Here is a 23422-nt window from a genome sequence, read left to right as displayed (position 1 = left end):
ATGCTGAAGAAGGTGTTTGACCCTCTTCCTTCTAACATTCATGGTTTTCTTACAAGAGCCACAGTGTTTCTCCGTTCACTTCACAGAGGCAATTTTGCACAAAGGTGATCTTCTTAGCACATGAAAACTGACAAGCAGGCAGTATTCCTTTAAAAAGCTAAGTCAATTCACAATGTTAAACAAGTTGCCAAGCCCTGTTGCTTCTAACATTCATGACTCTCTTACAAGAGCTACCAGGAATCTTCCATTCGCTTGTATGGGCTATTTTGCCAAAGTTGTGTTCCTCACCCATAAAAACGCTGGGAAGTACTCAGTATTCCTTTACACAGCTAACTCAGTTCACAATGCTGAACAAGGTGGTAGACCCTTTTCTTTCTAACATTAATGATTCTCTCTCAAGTTCGACAGTGCTTCTTCCAATCCCTTTTATGGGGTTATATTGCACAAAGGTGGTATTCCTCTCCCATGAACACACTGAGTTGTAGGCATTATTCCTTGAAAGAAGTATATCAATTGTCCTTGGGAAACAAGGTGCTTGACCCTCCTGTTTCTAACATTCCTACTTCTCTTCCAAGAGTTGGAGGGTTGGTTCCCTTGACTTGAAAGAGGTAATTTTGCACAAACTTGAGGATCCTCACACATAAAAACACTGAGAGTTAGGCAGTATTCCCTTCAACAGGTAACTCAATTCACAATGCTTAAGAGGGTGCTAGACCCTCTTGCTTCTAACATTAATCATTGTCTTACAAGAGCTACAGTATGCCTCCTTTCACTTGAGAGGCCTATTTTGCAGAACATTGAAGTTTCTCCCCGTGAAAACACTGACAGTTACGCAGTGTTCCCTTAAACAGGTAACTCAATTCACCATGCTTCACAAGGTGCTTGACCCTCTTGCTTGTAACACTTATGGTTCTCTTACAGGAGAAACAGTGCTTCTTCCTTACATTGCAACAGGCCTATTTTGCACAAAGCTACTATTCTTCACACTGTAAAAGCCTGAGAGACAGGTAGTATTCCTTTGTAAAGCTCACTCAATTCTCACTTTTGAACAACATTCCAGACACTCTTGCTCCTAGAATGAATGGTTTTCATACATCCTAAACTGTTCTTCTTCCATTCAGTTGAATGCAGCTATTTGGCCAAACGGTGATGTTCCTCACCCATGAAAAAGCTCAGAGGTAGTCAGTATTCCTTTCAACAGGTAACTTATTTCTCATAGGAAGAGAAGTTGCAAAATATTCCTGTCTCTCACACACTGTATCAGGCCCTGAGCTACTAGTGTGTGTCCCTTTCGCCTGAAGAGAGTATTTTTCAAGGAGTGAATGGTTCTCCATTTTCAAAGGCTTTCATTTGGCAAGCAATCCTTTCAAATGCTAATTTAACTCTCACAGGGAAACAATGTGCTTGCAAATCCTGCTGCAAACCTTGACATCTGCTTGGAAGAGACACAGTGCCTATTCCATTCAGTGAAAAGGTCTATTGGCACAAAGACGGAAATGATCACACTGTCAAACCCTGACAGATAGGCAGTGTTCCTTTTGAAGGCTAAATCAATTGAAGCTGCTAAACAAAGTGCTAGAGCACCTTTCCTGTAAGCTTTGTGGTTCTCCTACGAGACACCCAGTAATCCTTCCCTTCATTGAAACAGGCAATTTTGCAGCAAAAGGAAGTTCCTCACACTTTCAAACCCTGAGTGGTAGGTGGTCTTCCTTTAAGAACTTCACTCTACTCACACTGTTACACAAGTTGCTAGACCCTCTTGCTTCTACCCTCAAACATTTTCTTAGAAGACATTCAGAGATTCTTCCATTCTCTTCAAAGGGTGATGTTGCACAAAGGTGATACTCCTCATCCCTGGAATCACTAAGTGGTAGGCAGTATTCCCTGAAACAAGTTACTCAAGTGTCATCCGAAGACAATCTGCTTCACCCTCCTGCTTGTAACATTCAGCCTTTTCTTGCAACATAAGCACCGCTGGATCCAGTCACTTCAAAGAGGTGATTTTGCACAAAGTTGAAGGTACTCACACATAAAAACACTGAGAGGTATCAGTATGTCCTTAGACAGCTAACTCAGTTGAGAATCCTCAGAGTGCTTGGCTCTCTTCCTGTTAACAGTCATGTCTCTCTTAGAAGGCCTACAGTGCATCTTCCATTCTCTGGAATGGGGCAATTTGGAAAAAACCTGGAGTCCTCATCCCTGAAAATCTTGAGAGGTAGGTAGTATTCCATGAAACAACTAACTCAATTCACAATGCTGAAGAAGGTTTTTGACCCTCTTCCTTCTAACATTCATGGTTTTCTTACAAGAGCCACAGTGTTTCTCCGTTCACTTCACAGAGGCAATTTTGCACAAAGGTGATCTTCTTAGCACATGAAAACTCGGACAAGCAGGCAGTATTCCTTTAAAAAGCTAAGTCAATTCACAATGCTAAACAAGTTGCCAAGCCCTGTTGCTTCTAAAATTCATGACTCTCTTACAACAGCTACCAGGACTCTTCCATTCGCTTGTATGGGATATTTTGCAAAGTTGTGTTCCTGACCCATGAAAACGCTGAGAGGTACTCAGTATTCCTTTACACAGCTAACTCAGTTCACAATGCTGAACAAGGTGGTAGACCCTTTTCTTTCTAACATTAATGATTCTCTCTCAAATTCGACAGTGCTTCTTCCAATCCCTTTTAGGGGGTTATATTGCACAAAGGTGGTATTCCTCACCCATGAACACACTGAGTTGTAGGCATTATTCCTTGAAAGAAGTATATCAATTGTCCTTGGGAAACAAGGTGCTTGACCCTCCTGTTTCTAACATTCCTACTTCTCTTCCAAGAGTTGGAGGGTTGGTTCCCTTGACTTGAAAGAGGTAATTTTGCACAAACTTGAGGATCCTCACACATAAAAACACTGAGAGTTAGGCAGTATTCCCTTCAACAGGTAACTCAATTCACAATGCTTAAGAGGGTGCTAGACCCTCTTGCTTCTAACATTAATCATTGTCTTACAAGAGCTACAGTATGCCTCCTTTCACTTGAGAGGCCTATTTTGCAGAACATTGAAGTTTCTCCCCGTGAAAACACTGACAGTTACGCAGTGTTCCCTTAAACAGGTAACTCAATTCACCATGCTTCACAAGTTGCTTGACCCTCTTGCTTGTAACACTTATGGTTCTCTTACAGGAGAAACAGTGCTTCTTCCTTACATTGCAACAGGCCTATTTTGCACAAAGCTACTATTCTTCACACTGTAAAAGCCTGAGAGACAGGTAGTATTCCTTTGTAAAGCTCACTCAATTCTCACTTTTGAACAACATTCCAGACACTCTTGCTCCTAGAATGAATGGTTTTCATACATCCTAAACTGTTCTTCTTCCATTCAGTTGAATGCAGCTATTTGGCCCAACGGTGATGTTCCTCACCCATGAAAAAACTCAGAGGTAGTCAGTATTCCTTTCAACAGGTAACTTATTTCTCATAGGAAGACAAGTTGCAAAATATTCCTGTCTCTCACACACTGTATCAGGCCCTGAGCTACTAGTGTGTGTCCCTTTCGCCTGAAGAGCGTATTTTTCAAGGAGTGAATGGTTCTCTATTTTCAAAGGCTTTCATTTGGCAAGCATTCCTTTCACATGCTAATTCAACTCTCACAGGGAAACAATGTGCTTGCAACTCCTGCTGCAAACCTTGACATCTGCTTGCAAGAGACACAGTGCCTGTTCCATTCAGTGGAAAGGTCTATTGGCACAAAGACGGAAATGCTCACACTGTCAAACCCTGACAGATAGGCAGTGTTCCTTTTGAAGGCTAAATCAATTGAAGCTGCTAAACAAAGTGCTAGAGCACCTTTCCTGTAAGCTTTGTGGTTCTCCTACGAGACGCCCAGTAATCCTTCCCTTCATTGAAACAGGCAATTTTGCACCAAAAGGAAGTTCCTCACACTTTCAAGCCCTGAGTGGCAGGTGGTCTTCCTTTGAAAACTTCACTCTACTCACACTGTTACACAAGTTGCTAGACCCTCTTGCTTCTACCCTCAAACATTTTCTTAGAAGAAATTCAGAGATTCTTCCATTCTCTTCAAAGGGTGATGTTGCACAAAGGTGATACTCCTCATCCCTGGAAACACTAAGTGGTAGGCAGTATTCCTTGAAACAAGTTACTCAAGTCTCATCCGAAGACAATCTGCTTCACCCTCCTGCTTGTAACATTCAGCCTTTTCTTACAACATAAGCACCGCTGGATCCAGTCACTTCAAAGAGGTGATTTTGCACAAAGTTGAAGGTACTCACACATAAAAACACTGAGAGGTATCAGTATGTCCTTAGACAGCTAACTCAGTTGAGAATCCTCAGAGTGCTAGGCTCTCTTCCTGTTAACAGTCATGTCTCTCTTAGAAGGCCTACAGGGCATCTTCCATTCTCTGGAATGGGGCAATTTGGAAAAAACCTGGAGTCCTCATCCCAGAAAATCTTGAGAGGTAGGTAGTATTCCATGAAACAACTAACTCAATTCACAATGCTGAAGAAGGTGTTTGACCCTCTTCCTTCTAACATTCATGGTTTTCTTACAAGAGCCACAGTGTTTCTCCGTTCACTTCACAGAGGCAATTTTGCACAAAGGTGATCTTCTTAGCATATGAAAACTGACAAGCAGGCAGTATTCCTTTAAAAAGCTAAGTCAATTCACAATGTTAAACAAGTTGCCAAGCCCTGTTGCTTCTAACATTCATGACTCTCTTACAAGAGCTACCAGGAATCTTCCATTCGCTTGTATGGGCTATTTTGCCAAAGTTGTGTTCCTCACCCATAAAAACGCTGGGAAGTACTCAGTATTCCTTTACACAGCTAACTCAGTTCACAATGCTGAACAAGGTGGTAGACCCTTTTCTTTCTAACATTAATGATTCTCTCTCAAGTTCGACAGTGCTTCTTCCAATCCCTTTTATGGGGTTATATTGCACAAAGGTGGTATTCCTCTCCCATGAACACACTGAGTTGTAGGCATTATTCCTTGAAAGAAGTATATCAATTGTCCTTGGGAAACAAGGTGCTTGACCCTCCTGTTTCTAACATTCCTACTTCTCTTCCAAGAGTTGGAGGGTTGGTTCCCTTGACTTGAAAGAGGTAATTTTGCACAAACTTGAGGATCCTCACACATAAAAACACTGAGAGTTAGGCAGTATTCCCTTCAACAGGTAACTCAATTCACAATGCTTAAGAGGGTGCTAGACACTCTTGCTTCTAACATTAATCATTGTCTTACAAGAGCTACAGTATGCCTCCTTTCACTTGAGAGGCCTATTTTGCAGAACATTGAAGTTTCTCCCCGTGAAAACACTGACAGTTACGCAGTGTTCCCTTAAACAGGTAACTCAATTCACCATGCTTCACAAGGTGCTTGACCCTCTTGCTTGTAACACTTATGGTTCTCTTACAGGAGAAACAGTGCTTCTTCCTTACATTGCAACAGGCCTATTTTGCACAAAGCTACTATTCTTCACACTGTAAAAGCCTGAGAGACAGGTAGTATTCCTTTGTAAAGCTCACTCAATTCTCACTTTTGAACAACATTCCAGACACTCTTGCTCCTAGAATGAATGGTTTTCATACATCCTAAACTGTTCTTCTTCCATTCAGTTGAATGCAGCTATTTGGCCAAACGGTGATGTTCCTCACCCATGAAAAAGCTCAGAGGTAGTCAGTATTCCTTTCAACAGGTAACTTATTTCTCATAGGAAGAGAAGTTGCAAAATATTCCTGTCTCTCACACACTGCATCAGGCCCTGAGCTACTAGTGTGTGTCCCTTTCGCCTGAAGAGAGTATTTTTCAAGGAGTGAATGGTTCTCCATTTTCAAAGGCTTTCATTTGGCAAGCAATCCTTTCAAATGCTAATTTAACTCTCACAGGGAAACAATGTGCTTGCAAATCCTGCTGCAAACCTTGACATCTGCTTGGAAGAGACACAGTGCCTATTCCATTCAGTGAAAAGGTCTATTGGCACAAAGACGGAAATGATCACACTGTCAAACCCTGACAGATAGGCAGTGTTCCTTTTGAAGGCTAAATCAATTGAAGCTGCTAAACAAAGTGCTAGAGCACCTTTCCTGTAAGCTTTGTGGTTCTCCTACGAGACACCCAGTAATCCTTCCCTTCATTGAAACAGGCAATTTTGCAGCAAAAGGAAGTTCCTCACACTTTCAAACCCTGAGTGGTAGGTGGTCTTCCTTTAAGAACTTCACTCTACTCACACTGTTACACAAGTTGCTAGACCCTCTTGCTTCTACCCTCAAACATTTTCTTAGAAGAGATTCAGAGATTCTTCCATTCTCTTCAAAGGGTGATGTTGCACAAAGGTGATACTCCTCATCCCTGGAATCACTAAGTGGTAGGCAGTATTCCCTGAAACAAGTTACTCAAGTGTCATCCGAAGACAATCTGCTTCACCCTCCTGCTTGTAACATTCAGCCTTTTCTTGCAACATAAGCACCGCTGGATCCAGTCACTTCAAAGAGGTGATTTTGCACAAAGTTGAAGGTACTCACACATAAAAACACTGAGAGGTATCAGTATGTCCTTAGACAGCTAACTCAGTTGAGAATCCTCAGAGTGCTTGGCTCTCTTCCTGTTAACAGTCATGTCTCTCTTAGAAGGCCTACAGTGCATCTTCCATTCTCTGGAATGGGGCAATTTGGAAAAAACCTGGAGTCCTCATCCCTGAAAATCTTGAGAGGTAGGTAGTATTCCATGAAACAACTAACTCAATTCACAATGCTGAAGAAGGTGTTTGACCCTCTTCCTTCTAACATTCATGGTTTTCTTACAAGAGCCACAGTGTTTCTCCGTTCACTTCACAGAGGCAATTTTGCACAAAGGTGATCTTCTTAGCACATGAAAACTCGGACAAGCAGGCAGTATTCCTTTAAAAAGCTAAGTCAATTCACAATGCTAAACAAGTTGCCAAGCCCTGTTGCTTCTAAAATTCATGACTCTCTTACAACAGCTACCAGTACTCTTCCATTCACTTGTATGGGATATTTTGCAAAGTTGTGTTCCTGACCCATGAAAACGCTGAGAGGTACTCAGTATTCCTTTACACAGCTAACTCAGTTCACAATGCTGAACAAGGTGGTAGACCCTTTTCTTTCTAACATTAATGATTCTCTCTCAAATTCGACAGTGCTTCTTCCAATCCCTTTTAGGGGGTTATATTGCACAAAGGTGGTATTCCTCACCCATGAACACACTGAGTTGTAGGCATTATTCCTTGAAAGAAGTATATCAATTCTCCTTGGGAAACAAGGTGCTTGACCCTCCTGTTTCTAACATTCCTACTTCTCTTCCATGAGTTGGAGGGTTGGTTCCCTTGACTTGAAAGAGGTAATTTTGCACAAACTTGAGGATCCTCACCCATAAAAACACTGAGAGTTAGGCAGTATTCCCTTCAACAGGTACCTCAATTCACAATGCTTAAGAGGGTGCTAGACCCTCTTGCTTCTAACATTAATCATTGTCTTACAAGAGCTACAGTATGCCTCCTTTCACTTGAGAGGCCTATTTTGCAGAACATTGAAGTTTCTCCCCGTGAAAACACTGACAGTTACGCAGTGTTCCCTTAAACAGGTAACTCAATTCACCATGCTTCACAAGTTGCTTGACCCTCTTGCTTGTAACACTTATGGTTCTCTTACAGGAGAAACAGTGCTTCTTCCTTACATTGCAACAGGCCTATTTTGCACAAAGCTACTATTCTTCACACTGTAAAAGCCTGAGAGACAGGTAGTATTCCTTTGTAAAGCTCACTCAATTCTCACTTTTGAACAACGTTCCAGACCCTCTTGCTCCTAGAATGAATGGTTTTCATACATCCTAAACTGCTCTTCTTCCATTCAGTTGAATGCAGCTATTTGGCCCAACCGTGATGTTCCTCACCCATGAAAAAAGTCAGGGGTAGTCAGTATTCCTTTCAAAAGGTAACTCATTTCTCATAGGGAGACAAGTTGCAAAATATTCCTGTCTCTCACACACTGCATCAGGCGCTGAGGTACAAGTGTGTGTCCATTTCGCCGGAAGCGGGTATTTTTCAAGGAGTGAATGATTCTCCATTGTCAAAGGCTTTCATTTGGCCAGCATTCCTTTCACATGCTAATTCAACTCTCACAGGGAAACAATGTGCTTGCAACTCCTGCTGCAAACCTTGACATCTGCTTGCAAGAGACACAGTGCCTGTTCCATTCAGTGGAAAGGTCTATTGGCACAAAGACGGAAATGCTCACACTGTCAAACCCTGACAGATAGGCAGTGTTCCTTTTGAAGGCTAAATCAATTGAAGCTGCTAAACAAAGTGCTAGAGCACCTTTCCTGTAAGCTTTGTGATTCTCCTACCAGACACCCAGTAATCCTTCCCTTCATTGAAACAGGCAATTTTGCACCAAAAGGAAGTTCCTCACACTTTCAAACCCTGAGTGGCAGGTGGTCTTCCTTTGAAAACTTCACTCTACTCACACTGTTACACAAGTTGCTAGACCCTCTTGCTTCTAACCTCAAACATTTTCTTAGAAGAGCCTCAGAGATTCTTCCATTCTCTTCAAAGGGTGATGTTGCACAAAGGTGATACTCCTCATCCCTGGAAACACTAAGTGGTAGGCAGTATTCCTTGAAACAAGTTACTCAAGTCTCATCCGAAGACAATCTGCTTCACCCTCCTGCTTGTAACATTCAGCCTTTTCTTACAACATAAGCACCGCTGGATCCAGTCACTTCAAAGAGGTGATTTTGCACAAAGTTGAAGGTACTCACACATAAAAACACTGAGAGGTATCAGTATGTCCTTAGACAGCTAACTCAGTTGAGAATCCTCAGAGTGCTAGGCTCTCTTCCTGTTAACAGTCATGTCTCTCTTAGAAGGCCTACAGGGCATCTTCCATTCTCTGGAATGGGGCAATTTGGAAAAAACCTGGAGTCCTCATCCCAGAAAATCTTGAGAGGTAGGTAGTATTCCATGAAACAACTAACTCAATTCACAATGCTGAAGAAGGTGTTTGACCCTCTTCCTTCTAACATTCATGGTTTTCTTACAAGAGCCACAGTGTTTCTCCGTTCACTTCACAGAGGCAATTTTGCACAAAGGTGATCTTCTTAGCATATGAAAACTGACAAGCAGGCAGTATTCCTTTAAAAAGCTAAGTCAATTCACAATGTTAAACAAGTTGCCAAGCCCTGTTGCTTCTAACATTCATGACTCTCTTACAAGAGCTACCAGGAATCTTCCATTCGCTTGTATGGGCTATTTTGCCAAAGTTGTGTTCCTCACCCATAAAAACGCTGGGAAGTACTCAGTATTCCTTTACACAGCTAACTCAGTTCACAATGCTGAACAAGGTGGTAGACCCTTTTCTTTCTAACATTAATGATTCTCTCTCAAGTTCGACAGTGCTTCTTCCAATCCCTTTTATGGGGTTATATTGCACAAAGGTGGTATTCCTCTCCCATGAACACACTGAGTTGTAGGCATTATTCCTTGAAAGAAGTATATCAATTGTCCTTGGGAAACAAGGTGCTTGACCCTCCTGTTTCTAACATTCCTACTTCTCTTCCAAGAGTTGGAGGGTTGGTTCCCTTGACTTGAAAGAGGTAATTTTGCACAAACTTGAGGATCCTCACACATAAAAACACTGAGAGTTAGGCAGTATTCCCTTCAACAGGTAACTCAATTCACAATGCTTAAGAGGGTGCTAGACCCTCTTGCTTCTAACATTAATCATTGTCTTACAAGAGCTACAGTATGCCTCCTTTCACTTGAGAGGCCTATTTTGCAGAACATTGAAGTTTCTCCCCGTGAAAACACTGACAGTTACGCAGTGTTCCCTTAAACAGGTAACTCAATTCACCATGCTTCACAAGGTGCTTGACCCTCTTGCTTGTAACACTTATGGTTCTCTTACAGGAGAAACAGTGCTTCTTCCTTACATTGCAACAGGCCTATTTTGCACAAAGCTACTATTCTTCACACTGTAAAAGCCTGAGAGACAGGTAGTATTCCTTTGTAAAGCTCACTCAATTCTCACTTTTGAACAACATTCCAGACACTCTTGCTCCTAGAATGAATGGTTTTCATACATCCTAAACTGTTCTTCTTCCATTCAGTTGAATGCAGCTATTTGGCCAAACGGTGATGTTCCTCACCCATGAAAAAGCTCAGAGGTAGTCAGTATTCCTTTCAACAGGTAACTTATTTCTCATAGGAAGAGAAGTTGCAAAATATTCCTGTCTCTCACACACTGCATCAGGCCCTGAGCTACTAGTGTGTGTCCCTTTCGCCTGAAGAGAGTATTTTTCAAGGAGTGAATGGTTCTCCATTTTCAAAGGCTTTCATTTGGCAAGCAATCCTTTCAAATGCTAATTTAACTCTCACAGGGAAACAATGTGCTTGCAAATCCTGCTGCAAACCTTGACATCTGCTTGGAAGAGACACAGTGCCTATTCCATTCAGTGAAAAGGTCTATTGGCACAAAGACGGAAATGATCACACTGTCAAACCCTGACAGATAGGCAGTGTTCCTTTTGAAGGCTAAATCAATTGAAGCTGCTAAACAAAGTGCTAGAGCACCTTTCCTGTAAGCTTTGTGGTTCTCCTACGAGACACCCAGTAATCCTTCCCTTCATTGAAACAGGCAATTTTGCAGCAAAAGGAAGTTCCTCACACTTTCAAACCCTGAGTGGTAGGTGGTCTTCCTTTAAGAACTTCACTCTACTCACACTGTTACACAAGTTGCTAGACCCTCTTGCTTCTACCCTCAAACATTTTCTTAGAAGAGATTCAGAGATTCTTCCATTCTCTTCAAAGGGTGATGTTGCACAAAGGTGATACTCCTCATCCCTGGAATCACTAAGTGGTAGGCAGTATTCCCTGAAACAAGTTACTCAAGTGTCATCCGAAGACAATCTGCTTCACCCTCCTGCTTGTAACATTCAGCCTTTTCTTGCAACATAAGCACCGCTGGATCCAGTCACTTCAAAGAGGTGATTTTGCACAAAGTTGAAGGTACTCACACATAAAAACACTGAGAGGTATCAGTATGTCCTTAGACAGCTAACTCAGTTGAGAATCCTCAGAGTGCTTGGCTCTCTTCCTGTTAACAGTCATGTCTCTCTTAGAAGGCCTACAGTGCATCTTCCATTCTCTGGAATGGGGCAATTTGGAAAAAACCTGGAGTCCTCATCCCTGAAAATCTTGAGAGGTAGGTAGTATTCCATGAAACAACTAACTCAATTCACAATGCTGAAGAAGGTGTTTGACCCTCTTCCTTCTAACATTCATGGTTTTCTTACAAGAGCCACAGTGTTTCTCCGTTCACTTCACAGAGGCAATTTTGCACAAAGGTGATCTTCTTAGCACATGAAAACTCGGACAAGCAGGCAGTATTCCTTTAAAAAGCTAAGTCAATTCACAATGCTAAACAAGTTGCCAAGCCCTGTTGCTTCTAAAATTCATGACTCTCTTACAACAGCTACCAGTACTCTTCCATTCACTTGTATGGGATATTTTGCAAAGTTGTGTTCCTGACCCATGAAAACGCTGAGAGGTACTCAGTATTCCTTTACACAGCTAACTCAGTTCACAATGCTGAACAAGGTGGTAGACCCTTTTCTTTCTAACATTAATGATTCTCTCTCAAATTCGACAGTGCTTCTTCCAATCCCTTTTAGGGGGTTATATTGCACAAAGGTGGTATTCCTCACCCATGAACACACTGAGTTGTAGGCATTATTCCTTGAAAGAAGTATATCAATTCTCCTTGGGAAACAAGGTGCTTGACCCTCCTGTTTCTAACATTCCTACTTCTCTTCCATGAGTTGGAGGGTTGGTTCCCTTGACTTGAAAGAGGTAATTTTGCACAAACTTGAGGATCCTCACCCATAAAAACACTGAGAGTTAGGCAGTATTCCCTTCAACAGGTACCTCAATTCACAATGCTTAAGAGGGTGCTAGACCCTCTTGCTTCTAACATTAATCATTGTCTTACAAGAGCTACAGTATGCCTCCTTTCACTTGAGAGGCCTATTTTGCAGAACATTGAAGTTTCTCCCCGTGAAAACACTGACAGTTACGCAGTGTTCCCTTAAACAGGTAACTCAATTCACCATGCTTCACAAGTTGCTTGACCCTCTTGCTTGTAACACTTATGGTTCTCTTACAGGAGAAACAGTGCTTCTTCCTTACATTGCAACAGGCCTATTTTGCACAAAGCTACTATTCTTCACACTGTAAAAGCCTGAGAGACAGGTAGTATTCCTTTGTAAAGCTCACTCAATTCTCACTTTTGAACAACGTTCCAGACCCTCTTGCTCCTAGAATGAATGGTTTTCATACATCCTAAACTGCTCTTCTTCCATTCAATTGAATGCAGCTATTTGGCCCAACGGTGATGTTCCTCACCCATGAAAAAAGTCAGGGGTAGTCAGTATTCCTTTCAAAAGGTAACTCATTTCTCATAGGGAGACAAGTTGCAAAATATTCCTGCCTCTCACACACTGCATCAGGCGCTGAGGTACAAGTGTGTGTCCATTTCGCCGGAAGCGGGTATTTTTCAAGGAGTGAATGATTCTCCATTGTCAAAGGCTTTCATTTGGCCAGCATTCCTTTCACATGCTAATTCAACTCTCACAGGGAAACAATGTGCTTGCAACTCCTGCTGCAAACCTTGACATCTGCTTGCAAGAGACACAGTGCCTGTTCCATTCAGTGGAAAGGTCTATTGGCACAAAGACGGAAATGCTCACACTGTCAAACCCTGACAGATAGGCAGTGTTCCTTTTGAAGGCTAAATCAATTGAAGCTGCTAAACAAAGTGCTAGAGCACCTTTCCTGTAAGCTTTGTGATTCTCCTACCAGACACCCAGTAATCCTTCCCTTCATTGAAACAGGCAATTTTGCACCAAAAGGAAGTTCCTCACACTTTCAAACCCTGAGTGGCAGGTGGTCTTCCTTTGAAAACTTCACTCTACTCACACTGTTACACAAGTTGCTAGACCCTCTTGCTTCTAACCTCAAACATTTTCTTAGAAGAGCCTCAGAGATTCTTCCATTCTCTTCAAAGGGTGATGTTGCACAAAGGTGATACTCCTCATCCCTGGAAACACTAAGTGGTAGGCAGTATTCCTTGAAACAAGTTACTCAAGTCTCATCCGAAGACAATCTGCTTCACCCTCCTGCTTGTAACATTCAGCCTTTTCTTACAACATAAGCACCGCTGGATCCAGTCACTTCAAAGAGGTGATTTTGCACAAAGTTGAAGGTACTCACACATAAAAACACTGAGAGGTATCAGTATGTCCTTAGACAGCTAACTCAGTTGAGAATCCTCAGAGTGCTAGGCTCTCTTCCTGTTAACAGTCATGTCTCTCTTAGAAGGCCTACAGGGCATCTTCCATTCTCTGGAATGGGGCAATTTGGAAAAAACCTGGAGTCCTCATCCCAGAAAATCTTGAGAGGTAGGTAGTATTCCATGAAACAACTAACTCAATTCACAATGCTGAAGAAGGTGTTTGACCCTCTTCCTTCTAACATTCATGGTTTTCTTACAAGAGCCACAGTGTTTCTCCGTTCACTTCACAGAGGCAATTTTGCACAAAGGTGATCTTCTTAGCACATGAAAACTGACAAGCAGGCAGTATTCCTTTAAAAAGCTAAGTCAATTCACAATGCTAAACAAGTTGCCAAGCCCTCTTGCTTCTAACATTCATGACTCTCTTACAAGAGCTACCAGGAATTTTCCATTCGCTTGTACGGGATATTTTGCAAAGTTGTGTTCCTGACCCATGAAAACGCTGAGAGGTACTCAGTATTCCTTTACACAGCTAACTCAGTTCACAATGCTGAACAAGGTGGTAGACCCTTTTCTTTCTAACATTAATGATTCTCTCTCAAATTCAACAGTGCTTCTTCCAATCCCTTTTAGGGGGTTATATTGCACAAAGATGGTATTCCTCACCCATGAACACACTGAGTTGTAGGCATTATTCCTTGAAAGAAGTATATCAATTCTCCTTGGGAAACAAGGTGCTTGACCCTCCTGTTTCTAACATTCCTACTTCTCTTCCAAGAGTTGGAGGGTTGGTTCCCTTGACTTGAAAGAGGTAATTTTGCACAAACTTGAGGATCCTCACCCATAAAAACACTGAGAGTTAGGCAGTATTCCCTTCAACAGGTAACTCAATTCACAATGCTTAAGAGGGTGCTAGACCCTCTTGCTTCTAACATTAATCATTGTCTTACAAGAGCTACAGTATGCCTCCTTTCACTTGAGAGGCCTATTTTGCAGAACATTGAAGTTTCTCCCCGTGAAAACACTGACAGTTACGCAGTGTTCCCTTAAACAGGTAACTCAATTCACCATGCTTCACAAGTTGCTTGACCCTCTTGCTTGTAACACTTATGGTTCTCTTACAGGAGAAACAGTGCTTCTTCCTTACATTGCAACAGGCCTATTTTGCACAAAGCTACTATTCTTCACACTGTAAAAGCCTGAGAGACAGGTAGTATTCCTTTGTAAAGCTCACTCAATTCTCACTTTTGAACAACGTTCCAGACCCTCTTGCTCCTAGAATGAATGGTTTCCATACATCCTAAACTGTTCTTCTTCCATTCAGTTGAATGCAGCTATTTGGCCCAACGGTGATGTTCCTCACCCAAGAAAAAAGTCAGGGGTAGTCAGTATTCCTTTCAAAAGGTAACTCATTTCTCATAGGGAGACAAGTTGCAAAATATTCCTGTCTCTCACACACTGCATCAGGCCCTGAGCTACTAGTGTGTGTCCCTTTCGCCTGAAGAGCGTATTTTTCAAGGAGTGAATGGTTCTCCATTTTCAAAGGCTTTCATTTGGCAAGCAATCCTTTCAAATGCTAATTTAACTCTCACAGGGAAACAATGTGCTTGCAACTCCTGCTGCAAACCTTGACATCTGCTTGCAAGAGACACAGTGCCTGTTCCATTCAGTGGAAAGGTCTATTGGCACAAAGACAGAAATGCTCACACTGTCAAACCCTGATAGATAGGCAGTGTTCCTTTTGAAGGCTAAATCAATTGAAGCTGCTAAACAAAGTGCTAGAGCACCTTTCCTGTAAGCTTTGTGGTTCTCCTACGAGACACCCAGTAATCCTTCCCTTCATTGAAACAGGCAATTTTGCAGCAAAAGGAAGTACCTCACACATTCAAACCCTGAGTGGCAGGTGGTCTTCCTTTAAAAACTACACTCTACTCACACTGTTACACAAGTTGCTAGACCCTCTTGCTTCTAACCTCTAACATTTTCTTAGAAGAGCCTCAGAGATTCTTCCATTCTCTTCAAAGGGTGATGTTGCACAAAGGTGATACTCCTCATCCCTGGAAACACTAAGTGGTAGGCAGTATTCCTTGAAACAAGTTACTCAAGTCTCATCCGAAGACAATCTGCTTCACCCTCCTGCTTGTAACATTCAGCCTTTTCTTACAACATAAGCACCGCTGGATCCAGTCACTTCAAAGAGGTGATTTTGCACAAAGTTGAAGGTACTCACACATAAAAACACTGAGAGGTATCAGTATGTCCTTAGACAGCTAACTCAGTTGAGAATCCTCAGAGTGCTAGGCTCTCTTCCTGTTAACAATCATGTCTCTCTTAGAAGGCCTACAGGGCATCTTCCATTCTCTGGAATGGGGCAATTTGGAAAAAACCTGGAGTCCTCATCCCTGAAAATCTTGAGAGGTAGGTAGTATTCCATGAAACAACTAACTCAATTCACAATGCTGAAGAAGGTGTTTGACCCTCTTCCTTCTAACATTCATGGATTTCTTACAAGAGCTACAGTGTTTCTCCATTCACTTCACAGAGGCAATTTTGCACAAAGTTGATCTTCTTAGCACATGAAAACTCGGATAAGCAGGCAGTATTACTTTAAACAGCTAAGTCAATTCACAATGCTAAACAAGTTGCCAAGCCCTCTTGCTTCTAACATTCATGACTCTCTTACAAGAGCTACCAGGAATATTCCATTCGCTTGTATGGGATATTTTGCCAAAGTTGTGTTCCTCACCCATGAAAACGCTGAGAGGTACTCAGTATTCCTTTACACAGCTAACTCAGTTCACAATGCTGAAGAAGGTGGTAGACCCTTTTCTTTCTAACATTAATGATTCTCTCTCAAATTCAACAATGCTTCTTCCAATCCCTTTTAGGGGGTTATATTGCACAAAGGTGGTATTCCTCACCCATGAACACACTGAGTTGTAGGCATTATTCCTTGAAAGAAGTATATCAATTCTCCTTGGGAAACAAGGTGCTTGACCCTCCTGTTTCTAACATTCCTACTTCTCTTCCAAGAGTTGGAGGGTTGGTTCCCTTGACTTGAAAGAGGTAATTTTGCGCAAACTTGAGGATCCTCACCCATAAAAACACTGAGAGTTAGGCAGTATTCCCTTCAACAGGTAACTCAATTCACAATGCTTAAGAGGGTGCTAGACCCTCTTGCTTCTAACATTAATCATTGTCTTACAAGAGCTACAGTATGCCTCTTTTCACTTGAGAGGCCTATTTTGCAGAACATTGAAGTTTCTCCCCGTGAAAACACTGACAGTTACGCAGTGTTCCCTTAAACAGGTAACTCAATTCACCATGCTTCACAAGGTGCTTGACCCTCTTGCTTGTAACACTTATGGTTCTCTTACAGGAGAAACAGTGCTTCTTCCTTACATTGCAACAGGCCTATTTTGCACAAAGCTACTATTCTTCACACTGTAAAAGCCTGAGAGACAGGTAGTATTCCTTTGTAAAGCTCACTCAATTCTCACTTTTGAACAACATTCCAGACCCTCTTGCTCCTAGAATGAATGGTTTTCATACATCCTAAACTGTTCTTCTTCCATTCAGTTGAATGCAGCTATTTGGCCAAACGGTGATGTTCCTCACCCATGAAAAAGCTCAGAGGTAGTCAGTATTCCTTTCAACAGGTAACTTATTTCTCATAGGAAGACAAGTTGCAAAATATTCCTGTCTCTCACACACTGCATCAGGCCCTGAGCTACTAGTGTGTGTCCCTTTCGCCTGAAGAGCATATTTTTCAAGGAGTGAATGGTTCTCCATTTTCAAAGGCTTTCATTTTTCAAGCAATCCTTTCAAATGCTAATTTAACTCTCACAGGGAAACAATGTGCTTGCAAATCCTGCTGCAAACCTTGACATCTGCTTGCAAGAGACACAGTGCCTGTTCCATTCAGTGGAAAGGTCTATTGGCACAAAGACAGAAATGCTCACACTGTCAAACCCTGACAGATAGGCAGTGTTCCTTTTGAAGGCCAAATCAATTGAAGCTGCTAAACAAAGTGCTAGAGCACCTTTCCTGTAAGGTTTGTGGTTCTCCTACGAGACACCCAGTAATCCTTCCCTTCATTGAAACAGGCAATTTTGCAGCAAAAGGAAGTACCTCACACATTCAAACCCTGAGTGGCAGGTGGTCTTCCTTTAAAAACTTCACTCTACTCACACTGTTACACAAGTTGCTAGACCCTCTTGCTTCTAACCTCAAACATTTTCTTAGAAGAGCCTCAGAGATTCTTCCATTCTCTTCAAAGGGTGATGTTGCACAAAGGTGATACTCCTCATCCCTGGAAACACTAAGTGGTAGGCAGTATTCCTTGAAACAAGTTACTCAAGTCTCATCCGAAGACAATCTGCTTCACCCTCCTGCTTGTAACATTCAGCCTTTTCTTACAACATAAGCACCGCTGGATCCAGTCACTTCAAAGAGGTGATTTTGCACAAAATTGAAGGTACTCACAAATAAAAACACTGAGAGGTATCAGTATGTCCTTAGACAGCTAACTCAGTTGAGAAACCTCAGAGTGCTAGGCTCTCTTCCTGTTAACAGTCATGTCTCTCTTAGAAGGCCTACAGGGCATCTTCCATTCTCTGGAATGGGGCAATTTGGAAAAAACCTGGAGTCCTCATCCCTGAAAATCTTGAGAGGTAGGTAGTATTCCATGAAACAACTAACTCAATTCACAATGCTAAAGAAGGTGTTTGACCCTCTTCCTTCTAACATTCATGGATTTCTTACAAGAGCTACAGTGTTTCTCCATTCACTTCACAGAGGCAATTTTGCACAAAGTTGATCTTCTTATCACATGAAAACTCGGATAAGCAGGCAGTATTACTTTAAACAGCTAAGTCAATTCACAATGCTAAACAAGTTGCCAAGCCCTCTTGCTTCTAACATTCATGACTCTCTTACAAGAACTACCAGGAATATTCCATTCGCTTGTATGGGATATTTTGCCAAAGTTGTGTTCCTGACCCATGAAAACGCTGAGAGGTACTCAGTATTCCTTTACACAGCTAACTCAGTTCACAATGCTGAACAAGGTGGTAGACCCTTTTCTTTCTAACATTAATGATTCTCTCTCAAATTCAACAATGCTTCTTCCAATCCCTTTTAGGGGGTTATATTGCACAAAGGTGGTATTCCTCACCCATGAACACACTGAGTTGTAGGCATTATTCCTTGAAAGAAGTATATCAATTCTCCTTGGGAAACAAGGTGCTTGACCCTCCTGTTTCTAACATTCCTACTTCTCTTCCAAGAGTTGGAGGGTTGGTTCCCGTGACTTGAAAGAGGTAATTTTGCACAAACTTGAGGATCCTCACCCATAAAAACACTGAGAGTTAGGCAGTATTCCCTTCAACAGGTAACTCAATTCACAATGCTTAAGAGGGTGCTAGACCCTCTTGCTTCTAACATTAATCATTGTCTTACAAGAGCTACAGTATGCCTCCTTTCACTTGAGAGGCCTATTTTGCAGAACATTGAAGTTTCTCCCCGTGAAAACACTGACAGTTACGCAGTGTTCCCTGAAACAGGTAACTCAATTCACCATGCTTCACAAGGTGCTTGACCCTCTTGCTTGTAACACTTATGGTTCTCTTACAGGAGAAACAGTGCTTCTTCCTTACATTGCAACAGGCCTATTTTGCACAAAGCTACTATTCTTCACACTGTAAAAGCCTGAGAGACAGGTAGTATTCCTTTGTAAAGCTCACTCAATTCTCACTTTTGAACAACATTCCAGACCCTCTTGCTCCTAGAATGAATGGTTTTCATACATCCTAAACTGTTCTTCTTCCATTCAGTTGAATGCAGCTATTTGGCCAAACGGTGATGTTCCTCACCCATGAAAAAGCTCAGAGGTAGTCAGTATTCCTTTCAACAGGTAACTTATTTCTCATAGGAAGACAAGTTGCAAAATATTCCTGTCTCTCACACACTGCATCAGGCCCTGAGCTACTAGTGTGTGTCCCTTTCGCCTGAAGAGCGTATTTTTCAAGGAGTGAATGGTTCTCCATTTTCAAAGGCTTTCATTTGGCAAGCAATCCTTTCAAATGCTAATTTAACTCTCACAGGGAAACAATGTGCTTGCAAATCCTGCTGCAAACCTTGACAACTGCTTGCAAGAGACACAGTGCCTGTTCCATTCAGTGGAAAGGTCTATTGGCACAAAGACAGAAATGCTCACACTGTCAAACCCTGACAGATAGGCAGTGTTCCTTTTGAAGGCTAAATCAATTGAAGCTGCTAAACAAAGTGCTAGAGCACCTTTCCTGTAAGCTTTGTGGTTCTCCTACGAGACACCCAGTAATCCTTCCCTTCATTGAAACAGGCAATTTTGCAGCAAAAGGAAGTACCTCACACATTCAAACCCTGAGTGGCAGGTGGTCTTCCTTTAAAAACTTCACTCTACTCACACTGTTACACAAGTTGCTAGACCCTCTTGCTTCTAACCTCAAACATTTTCTTAGAAGAGCCTCAGAGATTCTTCCATTCTCTTCAAAGGGTGATGTTGCACAAAGGTGATACTCCTCATCCCTGGAAACACTAAGTGGTAGGCAGTATTCCTTGAAACAAGTTACTCAAGTCTCATCCGAAGACAATCTGCTTCACCCTCCTGCTTGTAACATTCAGCCTTTTCTTACAACATAAGCACCGCTGGATCCAGTCACTTCAAAGAGGTGATTTTGCACAAAGTTGAAGGTACTCACACATAAAAACACTGAGAGGTATCAGTATGTCCTTAGACAGCTAACTCAGTTGAGAATCCTCAGAGTGCTAGGCTCTCTTCCTGTTAACAGTCATGTCTCTCTTAGAAGGCCTACAGGGCATCTTCCATTCTCTGGAATGGGGCAATTTGGAAAAAACCTGGAGTCCTCATCCCTGAAAATCTTGAGAGGTAGGTAGTATTCCATGAAACAACTAACTCAATTCACAATGCTGAAGAAGGTGTTTGACCCTCTTCCTTCTAACATTCATGGATTTCTTACAAGAGCTACAGTGTTTCTCCTTTCACTTCACAGAGTAAATTTTGCACAAAGGTGATCTTCTTAGCACATGAAAACTGAAAAGCAGAGAGTATTCATTTAAAAAGCTAAGTCAATTCACAATGCTAAACAAGTTGCCAAGCCCTGTTGCTTCTAACATTCATGACTCTCTTACAAGAGCTAACAGTACTCTTCCATTCGCTTGTATGGGATATTTTGCAAAGTTGTGTTCCTGACCCATGAAAACGCTGAGAGGTACTCAGTATTCCTTTACACAGCTAACTCAGTTCACAATGCTGAACAAGGTGGTAGACCCTTTTCTTTCTAACATTAATGATTCTCTCTCAAATTCAACAGTGCTTCTTCCAATCCCTTTTAGCGGGTTATATTGCACAAAGGTGGTATTCCTCACCCATGAACACACTGAGTTGTAGGAATTATTCCTTGAAAGAAGTATATCAATTCTCCTTGGGAAACAAGGTGCTTGACCCTCCGGTTTCTAACATTCCTACTTCTCTTCCAAGAGTTGGAGGGTTGGTTCCCTTGACTTGAAAGAGGTAACTTTGCACAAACTTGAGGATCCTCACCCATAAAAACACTGAGAGTTAGGCAGTATTCCCTTCAACAGGTAACTCAATTCACAATGCTTAAGAGGGTGCTAGACCCTCTTGCTTCTAACATTAATCATTGTCTTACAAGAGCTACAGTATGCCTCCTTTCACTTGAATGGCCTATTTTACAGAATATTGAAGTTTCTCCCCGTGAAAACACTGACAGTTACGCAGTGTTCCCTTAAACAGGTAACGCAATTCACCATGCTTCACAAGTTGCTTGACCTTCTTGCTTGTAACACTTATGGTTCTCTTACAGGAGAGACAGTGCTTCTTCCTTACATTGCAACAGGCCTATTTTGCACAAAGCTACTATTCTTCACACTGTAAAAGCCTGAGAGACAGGTAGTATTCCTTTGTAAAGCTCACTCAATTCTCACTTTTGAACAACATTCCAGACCGTCTTGCTTCTAGAATGAATGGTTTTCATACATCCTAAACTGTTCTTCTTCCATTCAGTTGAATGCAGCTATTTGGCCAAACGGTGATGTTCCTCACCCATGAAAAAACTCAGAGGTAGTCAGTATTCCTTTCAACAGGTAACTTATTTCTCATAGGAAGCCAAGTTGCAAAATATTCCTGTCTCTCACACACTGCATCAGGCCCTGAGCTACTAGTGTGTGTCCCTTTCGCCTGAAGCGCGTATTTTTCAAGGAGTGAATGGTTCTCCATTTTCAAAGGCTTTCATTTGGCAAGCATTCCTTTCAAATGCTAATTCAACTCTCACAGGGAAACAATGTGCTTGCAACTCCTGCTGCAAACCTTGACATCTGCTTGCAAGAGACACAGTGCCTGTTCCATTCAGTGGAAAGGTCTATTGGCACAAAGACGGAAATGCTCACACTGTCAAACCCTGACAGATAGGCAGTGTTCCTTTTGAAGGCTAAATCAATTGAAGCTGCTAAACAAAGTGCTAGAGCAGCTTTCCTGTAAGCTTTGTGGTTCTCCTACCAGACACCCAGTAATCCTTCCCTTCATTGAAACAGGCAATTTTGCAGCAAAAGGCAGTTCCTCACACATTCAAACCCTGAGTGGCAGGTGGTCTTCCTTTAAAAACTTCACTCTACTCACACTGTTACACAAGTTGCTAGACCCTCTTGCTTCTACCCTCAAACATTTTCTTAGAAGAGATTCAGAGATTCTTCCATTCTCTTCAAAGGGTGATGTTGCACAAAGGCGATACTCCTCATCCCTGGAAACCCTAAGTGGTAGGCAGTATTCCTTGAAACAAGTTACTCAAGTCTCATCCGAAGACAATCTGCTTCACCCTCCTGCTTGTAACATTCATCCTTTTCTTACAACATAAGCACCGCTGGATCCAGTCACTTCAAAGAGGTGATTTTGCACAAAGTTGAAGGTACTCACACATAAAAACACTGAGAGGTATCAGTATGTCCTTAGACAGCTAACTCAGTTGAGAATCCTCAGAGTGCTAGGCTCTCTTCCTGTTAACAGTCCTGTCTCTCTTAGAAGGCCTACAGGGCATCTTCCATTCTCTGGAATGGGGCAATTTGGAAAAAACCTGGAGTCCTCATCCCTGAAAATCTGGAGAGGTAGGTAGTATTCCATGAAACAACTAACTCAATTCACAATGCTGAAGAAAGTGTTTGACCCTCTTCCTTCTAACATTCATGGATTTCTTACAAGAGCTACAGTGTTTCTCCTGTAACTTCAGAGAGTTAATTTTGCACAAAGGTGATCTTCTTAGCACATGAAAACTGACAAGCAGGCAGTATTCCTTTAAACAGCTAAGTCAATTCACAATGCTAAACAAGTTGCCAAGCCCTGTTGGTTCTAACATTCATGACTCTCTTACAAGAGCTACCAGGACTCTTCCATTCGCTTGTATGGGATATTTTGCCAAAGTTGTGTTCCTCACCCATGAAAACGCTGAGAGGTACTCAGTATTCCTTTACACAGAAGGTACACAGCTAACTCAGTTCACAATGCTGAACAAGGTGGTAGACCCTTTTCTTTCTAACATTAATGATTCTCTCTCAAGTTCGACAGTGCTTCTTCCAATCCCTTTTAGGGGGTTATATTGCACAAAGGTGGTATTCCTCACCCATGAACACATTGAGTTGTAGGCATTATTCCTTGAAAGAAGTATATCAATTCTCCTTGGGAAACAAGGTGCTTGACCCTCCTGTTTCTAACATTCCTACTTCTCTTCCAAGAGTTGGAGGTTTGGTTCTCTTGACTTGAAAGAGGTAATTTTGCACAAACTTGAGGATCCTCACTCATAAAAACACTGAGAGTTAGGCAGTATTCCCTTCAACAGGTAACTCAATTCACAATGCTTAAGAGGGTGCTAGACCCTCTTGCTTCTAACATTAATCATTGTCTTACAAGAGCTACAGTATGCCTCCTTTCACTTGAGAGGCCTATTTTGCAGAACATTGAAGTTTCTCCCCGTGAAAACACTGACAGTTACGCAGTGTTCCCTTAAACAGGTAACTCAATTCACCATGCTTCACA

The sequence above is a fragment of the Castor canadensis genome, chromosome 17 (assembly GCF_047511655.1).
Source record: "Castor canadensis chromosome 17, mCasCan1.hap1v2, whole genome shotgun sequence".
NCBI lineage: Eukaryota > Metazoa > Chordata > Mammalia > Rodentia > Castoridae > Castor > Castor canadensis.
Note: the sequence above shows the minus strand (reverse complement) of the source record.